This window comes from Stegodyphus dumicola, chromosome 8 (assembly GCF_044657685.1).
Source record: "Stegodyphus dumicola isolate Sdum_Otavi_A_Nest chromosome 8, ASM4465768v1".
Taxonomy (NCBI): domain Eukaryota; kingdom Metazoa; phylum Arthropoda; class Arachnida; order Araneae; family Eresidae; genus Stegodyphus; species Stegodyphus dumicola.
The window spans coordinates 104764265-104777265 of record NC_140775.1 but is presented as its reverse complement, the minus strand read 5'-3'; the positions used below and the strand labels follow the sequence as shown (position 1 = coordinate 104777265).

The following is a 13001-nucleotide window of genomic DNA, read 5'->3' as shown; positions in this document are numbered from 1 at the left end:
TCTTCGCCGTGGTTGGAGTCGGATACTTTTGTACAGCAATTATTTTTGATTCGTCTGTCTCGATTCCTTTTTGAGATATTTTGTAACCTAAATATTTTAATTCAGGGGCTGCAAATTTGCACTTTTCGACATTAACTTTTAGACCGGCCTCATTTAATAAAGAAAACACCTGTCTTAAATCCTGTACATGTTGGTCGAGATTATCACTAGTAATAATGATATCGTCTAAATAGATAAATGTGGACTTTCCAAGAACAGGTCTTAACACAATGTCCATGCATCGCTGAAATGTTGCCGGGGCCCCTGAAAGGCCAAACGGCATACGCAAAAATGCATAAGTGCCAGACTTGGTTATAAAAGCAGTCTTAGGCACGTCCTCAGGCCTAACCCCTATTTGAAAATAACCAGTCGTTAAGTCTAAAGTCGTCATGTATTTGGTTGATGTTATGTTCCTTAGAATTTTTTCAATGATCGGTAACGGATATACGGATATTTAGTTATGGAATTTAATTTACGGTAATCAATAGCGAATCTCCGCTTTTTTGGATGCGTCAAAGGATAGTCATTATTTTTCTTACATAAAACCACCGGGCTAGCATAACTACTTGAGATGGGCGTTATGATCTTTTGATCTTTTTACGTAGCATATCGGTAATATGCCATTCTATAATTTTTTCCTTATTCTTATCATACCGGTATGGTTTTTGGCGAACTGGCATTGCATCTCCGGTGTCAAAACTATGGTTAGTAACCTGAGTAAATCCTGGAATATCACTAAATAACGAAGCAAATTCACTTACCACTTGTCGGATTCTTCCTTGCTCGTCATTAGGCAGGTGGTCAAGATTTACCATCGGCGGTTCAGCCTTTTCAGTACGAACTGGTTTCATTGTCAGCTTAAGGGATGCTTCATTAAAATCCAGTGTTGCTTGTGCGTCTGAAAGAAAATCTATCCCTAAGATTATATGTGCTTGCAGATTCTTTACTATAAAAAACATCACCTTTACTTGTTTGTCCTTGATACGGACATATAGCGGTACTTTACCTATACACTTACATAGTTCTCCTTGCGCCGCTAACACTGTCGTATTATCCGAATTATATATGCGGTATTTCCGAAAATACTTCCTAAAAAAACTTCTGCCACACAGGAACACTGCGCGCCTGTATCCAGGAGTGCGGTGGCTGGGATATTATTCACCAACACTTCAATCTTCGGAAGAGTCAAAATTTTCACCATTACTGTATTTAACTTGAATGAAAAGGGTTTTTTGTGGCCTTCGGATTTCCGCACCCTCCCGTCAGCAGAAATCCGTTTTAGTTTAAATTATTTTTCATTTCCGTGCTTTCCTTCTTTTTCCCCTGGCCTTGAGATTTTTTTCCTGGGTTGCTATTGAACTGTCGACGTTCGCCGGCTGTTTTTGAATGCTCGGGTTTCCTTGCCCACTGATTCGCTTTGCCTCCGTAGCCGTGTGCTTGAGTTTGCTGTAGTCTTGGCGTACCAAATTGGTTTCGCTGTTGATATTGGTGTCTTCTTTCGACGTCCGCCGTTCTTCTACTTTCAAACTGGATTGCTAGCTCAAATAACTTTTCCAGTGTAGTCGGATTTCTTAATTCAATAAAGTCTTGCACTTGGGGCAGTAACCTCGGCAAAATCACTTGAATTATTTCAGGATCCGGACGGTTTCCATACAAGAGTTTGAAGACGTGAATTTTTCTTAAAATAAAGCTTGAGAGGTTTTCGATTCTTTGTTGATATATACTGAAAAGTTCCGTTTCTAATTTCGCACGATCCCTTACAACAGGGAAGGCTTTTAGTAGGGCAGTCTTGAAATTTTCGTAAGTATAGGTGGGACTTCCTGCTTGACCCAAGAGACTTCTGCCTATACATTTGAACCAGTTAAGCGCTTGGCCCCTCAAAGCGCTGGTAGCTAAGGTAAATTTTTGAAACTCGTGCACGGGGTAGAGCATGAAGTGGTCATCCAATTTTTCCAAAAAAACTGGTTCCCGGTGAGTTTCCATTAAATGTTGCTTCTGGTTTCATCGAAGCGAGCATGGTCTGGACGATGTAACCAAATCCTTCCAGGGCGGCAGCTGGCATTTCTGGATTCTGAGCCGTTTCTGCAGACAGCACAGGTTCTTCTTGAAACTCGGCCATGGTTATTCTTCTTCGTTGGGCGCCACTATCAGGTTCAATGTTCCTTCTAACCTTCTTCGGGAACATGCAAGGACCTGACTCAGAACAGAGAGCTTACTAAAGCTATGTTCAAAACTGTGGGAAGTAAACAGGATACACAAGAAGGGTATACAAGACCCTTTATTTTTCTCTATTTACAATGACTTCCGTACTTCGGAATACACCGACCCGCTACTTGGGGTCAAAACGTAAAAGTATAAAAATAAAACTAAACTCTAATTTAACTTTAGAATAATAAACGTGGAAGATTGGCCTTATAATAACAGGAAGCGTATGTAGTACAGAGAACTGTGAACACTACAATACACTACAATACACTACAATGAACACTACAATGAATTAAATTTATCAAGAGGATTAAAACCTCTGGCCTGGAAGGCAACAAGCAACTGCGTAACTTCTAAGGTAAGCGGCCCGCTTCGACTCTCTGCTTCCTCTCTCTCGCTTGGCAAAAAGCCACAACTTAAATACTTGGCGTTCGCCAGACAAACTTTGCATAAAAACCTTAACGCTTATAATTCTGGCCGGAAGTAGAAAATAAGAAGTGATAGTAAAGATTTAAAATAAAATAAACGTTAGTAAAACTTAAGATCCTTACAAACTTACCTTCTTCAGGGAATCATACATCTTGCTTTAAAAAAGAAGTGGATGATAGCATATTAGGCTTTAAATCTTGACAGGAGTTAGTTCCCCCATAGCACAAAACATCCTCAGGATGTCCTATTTAAGTCGCAATATCCCGGGACATACTTAGGATGTCCTAAGGATGTTGATTCTCAGATGTCCTGAGGAGATCGTAATTTAACATCCTGAGGATGTCTTATTTAAGTCGCTATGTCCCGGGATATGACAGGATGTCCTGAAGATGTTGATTCTCAGATGTCCTGAGGAGTTCACCAATTTCACATCCTGAGGACATTCATTCTGCATTGTCCGGAGGACTTTCGTTGTCAAATATTTTGAGGATATTTGTTCTCAAATTTACCAGTTTTAATTTTTTGACATTGCACATCTGAAACTTGCACATTATTTTATTTTTCATATGTATTTTACTAAGTTGTTTCTAAATGCTGTACATTAAAAATATTGATATGATTGATGATTTATTCTTGTTATTTTGTTATTAATTTTAACTGCTATTTTTTCTGACGTTTTTAAAAATTTAAATAGTCATGGAAAAGATTTTTTTCAATGGATTAGCATTTTCTAGAATATTTGCAAAATTCTAAATAACATATTTTTTTTTATAAAAAATGAATAAATTACATGTATAATTACTTACAGATTACAAACCCTACTACAAATATAGGTAAAATTAGATATATATATATATTTAATTACGGAAACGAATTTTTTTTTTAAATTTGGGTATAGAGACATTAGGTATTTTTTTGGAAGCAGGAAACATGAAAAATTAGCAACTGCCTTCGCCGGGAATCGAAGGACGGACCTCTGGAATATCGGCCCAGTGTGCAGAACCACTACACCACGAAGACACGCTAGGTGTGGTGGTGGTGTATTTAATTATGGCAAAGCACACTAGGGCTATCTGCCTAAGGGGAGGGGTGTCTTCGTGGAGGACTTTCTAAGGGAAACTGGCTCGTATACACGTTACACATGGGTAAAACCACGAAAACACCCATGCAGCAGCCCGTTCGCGGGATTCGAACCTCGGATCGCACTACCAGGGTTCAGCGACCAGGGTCACACCGCTAGGCCGCTGGTGGGCCGAAGACACGCTAGGAAAGCGGAAGAAATACCTTATATTACTTCTCTTTTTAAAGGCCGACTTTTTTTTAAGGGGATCCAATCACTAAATCCTGGGTGTGGATATACCTCATCCAACACCTTTTTAGTTCGGGCGCCACTGTAGAGACATTAGGATTTTTTTGGGGAAGCCGTAGAGATGAAAAATTAGCAACCGCCTTCGGCGTGAATCGAACCACGGACCTCTGAAATACCGGCCCAGCGTGCAGAACTATTACACCACGAAGGCACGCTAGGAAAGCGGAAGAAATACCTCATAAGGAAAATTTTTTCCCTCTAATTACAGGACAGAAAATGTTTTTCAATCGCGCGATCTGTTATTGATATTGAATTACAGTCGTGCGATAATTTCGCAGTAAAGATACATCTCTGATGACTATCCAAGATTCTAGAAACTTTGGTCTTATATAGAGATGGTCGTCTTATAGAAATAATGCTTAATATCAATATTTATTTATAATCTCAGAACTATTGGTCACTTTGAGAAGTGGTCGTTTGAGAGGCGATATTCTATATATTTATTTACTGATACTCTCAGATTCCAAAATTTGTTTATATTCTCAGAAATATTGGATGGAAGGTGGTCGTCCCATACATGCAAAATTTTACATTTCATTAAAAATGAATTCGGCATTATTTAACTATTTCCCTATTAATTAATTAATTAGATAAAGAAAAAATTAGGAAATAGTTCTATTTATTACGGAATAATGTAGAAAGTTTTACAGAACTATATTCTTTCGCGTCATTGCACATTGTATCCGGCAAACTACTAGTTCCTCGTATTCTTCCGCAAATCCGTAAACATCTGTCTGATTTGAAACGAAATCCAAAATGGCTGCGCCATGAGGTTAACTTGTATGGATATTTTTTGTTGCATGAAAGGTAAGTTCAGTTGCAATACTTGTATGTTTACTTTTTTCGCTTTTCGAATTTACGTTATTTATGTCATTTTGACAGTTAAATGTTTCACAGCTTTATGAATTGTTACCATTCTGTCGTGAATTACGTGTATCTCAATGGCTGGCTGGCTTTTCAAATATCTAATTTGCCCTGCTATCCAAATGTTTATGACTGAATTTTTTTTAGTCTAGTTTATGCATTCAGTTTCAAAATAATATGTGTGATCAGATTGCTTATTATTTTATTGCAGCAATAAATTTATGTTAAATAATTTGAACAATTGTATAAAAATAAGAGTTTGCATTGTTTTGCCCAAAATATGTATGATTGAAACATTATCTTAATCTAGTTTGTAATTCAAATTTTTTTGGGGGTACTGTTCTGTTATTGGGACCAGAATCGGAAATGTATGAACCTGTGTTCGTAAGTATGTGCATAGATGTTTGAATGTAGACACACACACATACAAATTTACAAGCATACATAAATACATTTCTGAACCCGGTCCTGATAACAGAACAGTACTTTTTTTTAATCTTTTTTGAATATTTTATAAAATGATTAAGCATTTTTCAAACTGCATATCATTTTAAGATTCGACTTGCAGGAAGACAAAATATGGTCATTCAATCAAATGCTTATGATTGCTTTTAACATTTTCTCATAAATATTGTTTGCATTTTTATTGTATTTTAGATACATTAGTTATGTAAAGTGAACATGAGAATATTAGGAAAGCTGAAGAATATGAATAGCTACCATAATACATGTATTTTTTCATCGAGCCCATTGTTTTAGAAACCAATGCACCATTATTATATGCTGGCTTATTTTATAGTTATATGCAGTTTAATTTTATGTTCATGTTACTGTAGTATTGTCATTATAATAAAAGTATTGATAATTTTTGTTGAATCTTGCAAGTTGCCTAACATTCAGAATTACTGCTACCGAATTTTACTGATAGGTTTTTTCGAGTTGACATAATCTGTCTGATAAATAAAATAAACTGGTGTTTAAATTATATGCATTTCTCTTAATGTTTCATTGAAAGTGAGATGGAAATACAAATGCTATCCAGAAAAGTGAATTCTTTTTGCCTGAAATAACAAACTGTACTAAATGATTAATGTTTATATCATTTTAGAAATGTCAATATTAAAGTTTCTCCCCCTTCTCTTCTTTGATTTTGAAATAATTTATAATAAAATAATATATGCATAAGTGTAATTAATGTAAAGTGTCATTCAATAATATAATTTATTTTTGCTGATATTTTTATATTTCTTATCTGGATTTTCTTTTGGTGTTAGAAGGAGGAAAAGACTGTAATGTTTTAATTAAGGAAATAATTAAAACATTACATTCTTTTAAATAACACAGTTACAGTAATGTTTATTGAAGCAATCAGTGCTGTGTGATTGAAAAATGTTAAAATGCATTGTGCATAAGGAAATTTGCTTATCTTTGTGTTATAGATTTTATTTTGACACAAGCTGAAATTTGAATTATTGGAAGCACTTTGAAAACCTGAATTATTTCCTGAATCATTAATCAGGCCAATATATAACATACAAATTTTCATACAAAATTATTTCTTTGAGCATATTATAAAGAGCTCATTTAATTTTATTATTTGTACAAATTTTAGACAAAAGTAGCATGTAACAGTTAAAGATTTATTGAAGCCTACTTGTTACTTGTGGTAACAAAGAAGTGTGAAAGATATTGCCACATTAGCGAACATGACGATCATTGATGCTTAGTTTAATAATATATTGAGAAATGCTGGGAACTTTCAGAAGTAGACATTTCGGAAATGATGGGCTTGATAAGAAATTTACATGGTTTTATTATTTATTCTTTAGTTAAAAATGGATTTTAGATGTTCATGTGAAAGAATTCTGTTTAATTAGTGAAAGAATTATTAAAGTTTGGCATTTAAAAAAATGAATTAATAATATGCAATTATCTTTTTATTATACATATATTACTATATATTTCTAATGCGCTATGTAAATGTCAGTGCTAAACAATTGAGATACTATTGTCAGGGCAATCTTTTCTTATACATGAAAAATTCTGATACTTTTTTATCATCTACCCTCACAGCTTCAACTTAAGCTAAAACAGCAAGAGTATGCACACGATAATAGCAAAATATGAATATGCATACCACACACATGTATTTACATGCTTTATATTTAATCTTTATTTCTGAATAGTATTCCATTCGATGAAAAATATGTGAATATTGACCCAATATATATATTTTTGTGTGTGTGCATCCTAAAATTTCTTGTTTCTTATAAAGTGCTTATTTGAATTACTACTTGTGAACAGAGCAGTAGATATGAACCATAAACTAACCATTTTGCCAATTTTCACAGCTTTGCAGATAGTCAGAAAGCACCAAAATTTGTAATAATCTTAAGTTTAAATGATGTTCTATACTTTTGTGTTAATTTTTCTATTCTATTAATTCTATTACTGTGTTATCAAACTTTCTGCAGGAATTTCAACTGGTTGAGATCTTATTACCGTGTGGAGAAGAATTTGGTTTTCAAGCTAGAAAAAATTGCAGCTGAAGGATTTTGTAGAAGGTCAGTCAAACTGGTTTTAGTTAATTATAATTTAATTTTGGGTGAAGAATTTTCAAATTTATTTATCATAAGTGTCTAAAGGTCTAACTTAAATTCTGCTTGTTTTTGAAATTTTTCATGACATTCATTCTTTGATTATTATTATTTTTTTTTAATTTGCTAACTTATGTCCAGGCACATAATGTTGCATTTAATGCCATACCTTAAATATTGTAAAATGTTAAAATAATACATTTCACTTAAAAATGTGGTTGTGACAGTAAATTTTCTGTTACATTTAATCATATCTATAAACATTGGTATACATCATTTTTCAATAATCTGTATATTATTTTGTGCATTTCTTTTACATCCAAGATCTGGCATATGACTTGCTTTTCAAACTGATAACATGGTGTAATAATGTAATCTAATGGTTAAAGTTTACTATGGAATGGGCCAAATTTAATAAATTATTCTTTGATAGAAATTTATTCATGTGTTCAGTGTGTCTCATCTCTTTAAATTGCTAAAGTCAATTTTATGTACTTGCATTTAGGAATTTTGACTGTATCAGAGTAATTTTATTTCAGTTATTATAACATGCAAGGGAAAAAATACATAATGTAGCTCCGTATTTAAAATTAGTTAATTAAAGTCCTTAATAAAGAGGGACGTTTTGTTGTTTTTAATGTTGATAGAGTTTAATTCAAAAATATGCCACATTAAGGGTTACTTTTTAACCTAATTTAAAATTTTCATTACTTTAACATGTCCAGTAATTGTTATTTTAACTCCGATATTGTAATAATATCAAAATTCCTTACTTTTTGATAGGTAATCCAAATGTTAAACAAGAAAAGAAAAAATTAAAATCTAGAAGTATATTTATTTCATACCTCTAACAAATAAAAACAACACAAGAATTTTTACTATCTATCTGCATAGTGTGGCATGTCCCGTAAGACTGAGATTTGTATGGTCAAATCCATGTTTCAGTTAAAGGAAAATGTATGCACAGTTGATTTTCCCTTCGATTAAGGATTCTGTATATACTAGCATAAGAAATATATTAGTTAATGCAGTGTTATACATCAATATTTATAGACAATTATTGTGGCTATGTTTATTATAATTTTGTTCACTGTAATGGCTGGAGTGCCTAAACGATCATGCTGTGTAAACAAAACTCAAATCTTCATCTTTGCATACTGCTCCACTAGTGTTTAAACCACTGAAATGGTGATTATGGATTATTTTATCTTTGATAAAAATTTACTCTAATGTAACCCTTGGCGAATCGTTTCTTTTTTTTATATCAAGATCGTCACCTGAGAGGATCGGCACCAATTTCAAGGTGGCCGCTACACAAAACCAAATTAAGAAGTCAAAGACATACACAAACTCTGTGTCCATGTACACATCGACCTATTAAAACAGAGAACTGCACAAACTGGGCATTGTGCACTGCCTTAACTTTGTCCATGTACACATTGATCTATTTTCACTTTAAAAAAATCAGAAAGTTAAAAATATCATAGTTACCAGAAAAAATTCGCCACTGCCTAACACACAGACAACCAAAAATACACAAACAGAGAGGAATAAGTTACCAAAAATACATATTTCCTAACATAAAAACATTAAACAACAAATCTTCTAACAAAAATTAACACACAGAGACAAAAAAATAAATGAAACATTTTTTTTAACATACCTTTTTTTTTCACATGCATATGTTTAGGCTTCCCACCACCATCCTCCAGGTAAGCAATTCAATTAAATTTTTTGTCTCTTAGTCACCTCAGACATACTCAAACAATGGTACCCGCACCAAAATAATAAATAGCATGTTCAAAATACAAGACCATACCACTTCCGTGCAACCAAACACAGCAATTGAAAAGAATGGTAAGAACCAAAAACCTGGGTCCGTACAAAAGGTTTACTGTTAAAAAAAGTAGCCCAAAACTAAATTTATCACAACACATTGGCAATATTTGCAGAAATAACTCCTTTTTATTGACCCAAAAAAAAAAAAAAAAAAAAAATAATAATAATAATTCCCCTTCCCCCCAAAGGCTACTTTCGCCAACATTATCAACATTAGGGTTACCGAAAAACTTATTTGACGCAACGGGCTTCCACATTTCACAAACAACCAATACCACTTTGTGATTTTTTTTCAGACAGAAACCAAAGTGTACCATACAGTAAAGATTAGCCACATCTTCATTTACTACTGTTACAAGTACTTCTTTGGTAAATTTCTGCGGTTAAATTCAAAAGTTTAAAATTGCATTAACATGATCAGATTTTATTTTCTGCACGTAGCTAACAATTACTTATGAGTTGTCAGATAAATGTTACCAGATGCAGTTAATTATTTTTTACTTGCCAATCTCATGAGACAAGTTTTTTTTTTGCTCCTGCAAGACTTTACTTTGTGTTGCAAAATAAATTCATTCTCACTCTTTTTGGACTTACCTACACATTAAATTTAAAATAGTTTTATGAATAGGTAAGATGTGATTATCATAATTTTGTTTCTCTTTTTATCTTGGCAACTTTATATGTTGATTCAGTATCCAGGTTACCTACCAGTGGCTGATTGATAAAACTGCTCATATGTTCAGCTGGTGGTTTGAGTTTATTTTCTGACATAAAAAATTTTAAAAGGCATCCCCCATGTTTATTTTACTATAATCGAAAAATCAAATAATTGCTACTCTGTTTATAGGTGCTAAATGTTAAAATATTTTAAATGCTTCCTTTAATTTGCATTCTAATAGTCATTTGTTTAAATTTAATTATGAATTATATTCACATATAGTAATTGTGAGTGTTTTTTTATTTTAGGTGCTGTGAAAGGCAATGACAGAGATCCAATTTATCAAGAGTTCTTATATACATAAGAATACATGGATATAAGATTGTTTTTCATGAATTCAAATAAAATGTGATAAATTGGATTAATAAAAACTATTTTGAATTTTGAAAAGTGTTTTTCCTCTGTTAATCATAATATAGTGCCACAAATTTCTGAATGTGTTTATTTTTCATCCAAATAAATAGCTTTACAAAAATTTGTCATATTAATAGATATTGCATAATTTAGCATTATTATACATATTTATTATAGCAGATTTAGCTGAACTACTTTTTTAGTCTCTGCAGATGAAGTCACAAAGGTAAGTGGTTAGATATTTTTCTGTATTCCCCATTAAGTAATTTTATCTGGTAAATTACCATTACTTATGTACTAAAGGTGAAAGAATAAGCTTTCCTTGAAAATACAAAAATTTGCAGATATTTCAAAAAATTGGTATACGTAAAGTTCTTAAATTGCCACATATGCGAAACTGAAAATGTTATATATGAAATAGTTCATAAATATAAATATTTTCACTATTTTTTAACTATAATTCACTGCATTTGTTATATATAATCACAGTTTAAGGTAGCAGTGCTTTTCTCACTATGATTTCTCATGTATTTTGATTCATAAATACACGTACATAAATCCACGTATTTTGATTTCTCTTTTGAGACCGAATAAAAAATGAACTAAACATTCTCGTTGACGAGAGTTGAATAAAAGCTCACCTCAAAATAAAATGAATTAATAAATTTATGGAAAATTTTACATAGCATATATTGAGCAGAAAGTGTAAACTGAATATACTTAATGGAATTAATAATTGGTGGAGTTGATTGCAGAATAAAATGCCTTAATTGCATGGTAAACAGTAGATCTTTTGAAGTTTTTCTATGTTGCGTAAAATGCAGATTTAAATTTTTGATATTGATTGTCATATAAATGGCGATTACTGTTTTATTTTGCTCTTAAATGAATGGTTAGTAATAAAATTATGGATGAGACAACCTTTAACATGCGCTAGAATTTACAAAGTTTAATTTGGTGCTGATTTCAACGGGTAAATTTCATTTTACTGAATTTTGCATAAAATAATACCAATGAACCGTTGCAAATTATTTTCAGAACTTTTTTTTTAATCTAAAAGGGCTATTAGTTTTGAAATGTGACTTCATATTGTCAGTCGTAAACTTGTTTCGCTTTTCATTCAAGTCTTGCCATTTGGCAAAATTTAACATATTTACCTTTAAAATCTAATATATTATTGACTAACAAGCCAAGCTATTTAAAAGCATTATGCACAATTCTTAACAATGCTTTTTTTAATTTTTAATCTGATTGATTTAAAATGCATTTAATTCATGATATATCTAATTGAAAACATTTTAATATTTTTACATAATTACATGATATATTTCTTCATTTTTCAAATATATAGAAGATATATAACTTTCTGGTGTCAGTATCTTATAAAATGTTTTGCTATTTCCACTGCCCCATCTGTATTGATAATCTATGCATTCATAAACTTTTAGCCTCTTTGAGTGACTGCTAAAATCTGAGGCCTTTCAGATTTTTTTTTTAATTGTGTGAGCAGAAAGATAGAATTTTAGAAGAGCTTCTTGAGTTACCTTTTGAATGATATAAAGAATTGTTAACATAATGTCAAATTTTTACAACTAAATATTAAATATATAAAAAAAGCCTGCAGCATTCTCATGTTACGAAAACATATTTATTTATTCTGAGGCTAGGAATTGATTTAGTTTTAAAAATACAATTTATTTCTTTTAACAATTTCCCAACAGTGTCATCAAAACACTATAAATTCCTTACATGTTTTAAAGAAAGATGATTCATTTATGTAAAGATTATTAAATGGCTAATTTTATTATTCAATTTTTAATACAAATTAACTGAAATTAGAAACTGATTTTGTAAAATAATTTAATTATGAATAATTCAATTTGGAGTCTATTGGATGTTTAAAAATGATCAAAAGATTTTTAATATCTTAAAAATAAAAGCAAAATTTTCAGTTTTAATATTTTGTATTAATAATTCATTTTAAATTCCTTGCTCAGTTTTAATATATTCACAAATTCAGATTTAAAAACAAAATAAGTTGTATAAATATTTTCAACATTTCTGATTTTTCCATAGCAACCATAGGAAAAGGATTTGAGACTATCTGTGTAAAAAAAGTAGGTTTTAGATCATCACACCTTCACATACTTTCACTGGAATTTTCCTCTGTATATATACTGGGATGTGACACTAAGCAGTTGAGAGTATGTATTTAAGAGGTTAAAGGGATATTGTAACTAGTGTTTCAAATCCTGATAACATCCCATACGCTGTCGGTGCGACGTAGATAGGATGTCCTAAGGATATACTGGGATGTGACATTAAGCGCTCAGGAGGATGAGTTTAGGAGGAAATTGGGATATTACGGGATGTCCTGAGGATGTAGTGAGTAGGACTTTAAATCCTAATAACCTCCCATATGCTGTCGATGGGACATAGATAGGATGTTTTTAGGATATAATGGGATGTGCTTAGGAGGTTTGTGGGATGTCCTGAGGATGTAGTAAGTAGGAGTTCATATCCTAATAACATCCCGCACGCTGTCGGTGGGACTTGTTTAGGATGTCCTGAGGATATCCCGGGATGT

At 32.1% G+C, this 13001-nt stretch overlaps 1 long non-coding RNA gene across 1 annotated transcript; it reads left to right on the top strand.

The window, feature by feature from the left end:
• Positions 1-4765: 4765 nt before the first annotated feature.
• On the top strand, positions 4766-10450 carry LOC146995916 (uncharacterized). Its single transcript, XR_015042874.1, has 3 exons — positions 4766-4849; positions 7381-7470; positions 10309-10450. It is a non-coding gene; the product is annotated as an uncharacterized LOC146995916 (long non-coding RNA).
• The last annotated feature ends 2551 nt before the right edge of the window (positions 10451-13001 follow it).